Genomic DNA, 3580 nt, shown 5'->3' on the forward strand with positions numbered 1-3580 from the left:
AATATCAGGACATCACAATATCAATATCACAGTATCCAGTATCACAGTATCAATATCACAGTATTATGTCACGTAATAGATTTCCACGTACCCAAATGGCCCCTAAAAGACCTTTATATTATCTTTGTACTCCATTATTTCCTTTTATTATAAATTCATAATAATGTCACTAACACAAAGATCAACTCTATCGAACCATGTTTTCTCTCTTTAAAATTGAACAAAACCCAAAAGACGTTGGATGTCGCGCATCTCCTTCATCTCACTGGTAATCACAGTTATGCTACAGACAATTTTTTCTTCCCCCCACTGCCTCCAACAAACCTCAAAAAAACAGAAGTCCCAACAAGTCCACAATGCACTCAAAAGAGGGGGGCATCCAGCCAGTTTTTTACTTCTGTAAACCCCATTTCAAATAGGTATCTACACGTCCTTCAGATCCATGGCATTTATTGTGTCTTTCAAAGGCGATGAAATAGCTACTTGAAGTAACAATCCGAACAAGAAAAATATATATATACGCTTCAACTATGTACTACACAAACTGACACCATATAGGTACACTGAAAGAGCCATTTAGTAAGACCTTAGATACCACAGCTTTATCAAGTTACCTTTACATTTTACTTATTATTCAATACTTTGTATGTATTAGTGCATAGCTTTATCAAGTTCCTAATTTCCAGATTTTTTATATCTTTCATGATTGTTGACTAATTTTCTACCTTCTCTAGCTCTTTTAGAATCTAACATATCAATCCGCGCATAAAACTTTAATAAGGAAAGGCCATGAGTCACAATACCACCATGACATGGTGATGGCTCAACAAGTAACCACCAAATCATGGACTAAATAACATGATACAAGTTTTAATATGCATATCATCTTTAAAGATGCTCATATTGAATTCATGAAAAACAAACATGCAAATGCATGGGATCCCAAATAATTAAAATGACACCTGCACATTACAAAATAAAAAAGCCAAGGAAATTCTCACCTGCTGACAGGCAGTTGCAAGCTTTAACAATTCATCAGCCTCCGAAAAATTATTGAACCACTGGCTCAGTGAATGATCCTTGGTATCACCTCTTTTCCTTTCATTCGTGTTTTCAAGGGATCCTAAACAAAACAAAAAAACAAAAAAAAAGATACATGATCCATGCTAATAAAATTCACCACATACCGAGAATAAAAATGCTCTAAAAAAACAAGGTGAAGGCCCAAAAAGATATGGATAAAAGTAGTGAGAAGAGATATGATGACTTATGGTCTGATTGAGGGTATAAACCATGATAAAGCAGAATGGCAGAACAAGATTCGTATAGCTAACCCCAAATTGTTGGGATAAGGCTAGGATGATGATGATGCCAAGAATAAAGATATCATGACACAAACTAGCCTGCGTTGAGCTTAAACCTACAGGGAGCCTGAATAGAGTGGCAGCAGGATGATTCTGGGCTCAAGCAAAGAAATCTTCTAAAGGCTCTGAGAAAACGATTTCATCATATGACTCCACGACAACAGGTTTTTTTGTTGATTGTGGGCCAGGGTCATCTTCCAGATACAGTTTCAAAAGGTGAAACCTGTATGTATACTACACATTGTGATTCAAAATGATTTTGATAAATCTCAAAATGAAATTGTATAGACTTAATATAGCCAACAATACACACCAATCAACATAACAAAATAGCATAAGCAATCTTGTAATGCGTACTTATAAGTCCAATGGTTTGTCTGAAACATCACTATGAAAGTGAACAGTGATTGCTACCTCAAATTCTCCCCATCCTGATTCCAATAACTCAAAGGGTGATTGGATTGTTAAAACTTGGATGCAATTGGAAAACCACACGTTTGATTGCCACACTCAGATCCTCATTGGTGGCCCCACGGATGTAGACTGTCCATTTATGTGAATTATACCTAAAACAATGATATTGGTGATTCTCATTCATGGGAAGTATATGGATGCAACCTTCTACAACCATCACAGCAAACAATGCTACATGTTATCACCAACAAAGACTCATGTTTTGTACTACACCTAAGCATGCAAATTTAGCCAATGTAGAAGAAGTAAACTTACTCATTCGCTTTCTTCCCAAGCCAAAAAGATATAGTCCCATAAACTATTGGGATGCTGATTTCAACATCTTTGAGTCTTTTGGCCAAACTCCACAGAATGCACAAAAAACAATACGGTAAGCTTTGAGAATAGCACATGGAGTTGAAAAACACATAATTTCATATGCAAAAAGGTTTCTATGCTTCCCCTACAGCATAAAAGTTATATACATCCCCCTTCATCCAGCCGTCCAATTTAGATCAAGTGAGCCACTGACCGTTTAATCTCGAATCAGCCGCCTTAAGAGTATTTTTTTAAAAAAGAATTATACTAATTATATGAATATAAAATTTGGTACGTGTCTTCATCTCAACGGGGGCACACCCAAATAAAATATTAAATCGATCAAATAAAATGACCAAAATACCACTAAAACTTTCAGGGGCATTTTGGTGATTTTATTTTATTGAGAATATTTGTTTTATATTTTTTCTAGGTGCGATTTTAAGAGAGGAATGGACGCCCAAAATTTGGTGTCAAAATGTTTTGTATAAAAAAGCATAGAGGTGTGACATTGTGATTGGGGCCATCTAAGCCATCCATTTAGAATGGATGGTTGGATAGGGGGAAGCACATAAGTTTTATGTTAGGAGCCGTCCACTTGGTGTGACGGTAAAAGGCTCGGGTAGTCAGCGCAAAAGCGTGGGTTCAAGTCCTGAGAGCAGCCACTTTGTGCATGAGCCAAAGGTTAGGACCGTTTCCCTCCTGGGACCCTTTTTAAGCAGGACAGCACCGGGTTACGGCCCTTTTACATAAGTTTTATGTTGTAGGGAAAGCATAGAAAGCTTGCCCATTTCATATCAATATCGGGTTAATATCTTATATTAATAAAACAGGTAAATGAATGAGTACCCAAACTAGATTGAAGAAATACAATACACTAGTTTATTTATGCAAGCACTAATGTACGAGGGTTCTACTACAACACGAAAATTAAGCTATTTTTTAACACGAGAACCCTTCTATGTTTCCTCCAATCTAATGTTCTCATATCGAGCAGATGGATTCTAACTCTCTTTAAAGAAAGAAAAGTTCATTATGTTGAAAATCACGTCTTTTGATTGCTCGTGCACTTGAAGCATCCCACCCTTGCATGTATATACATTTTGGGTCAGAAATGGTAAATAGATTCACAAATTCTCATCCGTATCCCATATATACTTCAGTTCTTCAAAGGAATCTTCTCAAAAATGCCTGAATTCAATTTATTACAGTCCATGTAACTTCTACAATTGTGATAATCACTTTGATGCTTTTCTACAATCTCAAGCAAACTCTTCAAGCTTGACTTACAAAATCTAAAGAAGCATATACTCTGTTGGAATGTTTCCTAATCTTTTCTAGAAAGTCTATGTATGTTCATATTTCTTTTCTTTTTTTCCAGTTTTCAGATGCACTTTTCTAACATATTGCTTCAACATCACCAGCATGGCATGGTTGGATTATGC

The 3580-nt window shown here is 36.1% G+C and overlaps 1 pseudogene across 1 annotated transcript; it reads right to left on the reverse strand.

Moving 5' to 3' along the window:
* Window positions 1-1034: 1034 nt before the first annotated feature.
* LOC110006763 (transcription initiation factor TFIID subunit 14b-like) lies at window positions 1035-2230 on the reverse strand (annotated as a pseudogene). Its single transcript, XR_016056176.1, has 4 exons — window positions 2094-2230; window positions 1722-1930; window positions 1335-1598; window positions 1035-1123 (listed from the first exon to the last, which is right to left on the reverse strand). The product of XR_016056176.1 is annotated as a transcription initiation factor TFIID subunit 14b-like (transcript).
* Between the last annotated feature and the right edge of the window lie 1350 nt (window positions 2231-3580).

Source organism: Amborella trichopoda, chromosome 5 (assembly GCF_054954075.1).
Source record: "Amborella trichopoda isolate Santa Cruz 75 chromosome 5, AtrichopodaSantaCruz75HAP2 v2.0, whole genome shotgun sequence".
In the NCBI taxonomy this organism is placed as follows: domain Eukaryota; kingdom Viridiplantae; phylum Streptophyta; class Magnoliopsida; order Amborellales; family Amborellaceae; genus Amborella; species Amborella trichopoda.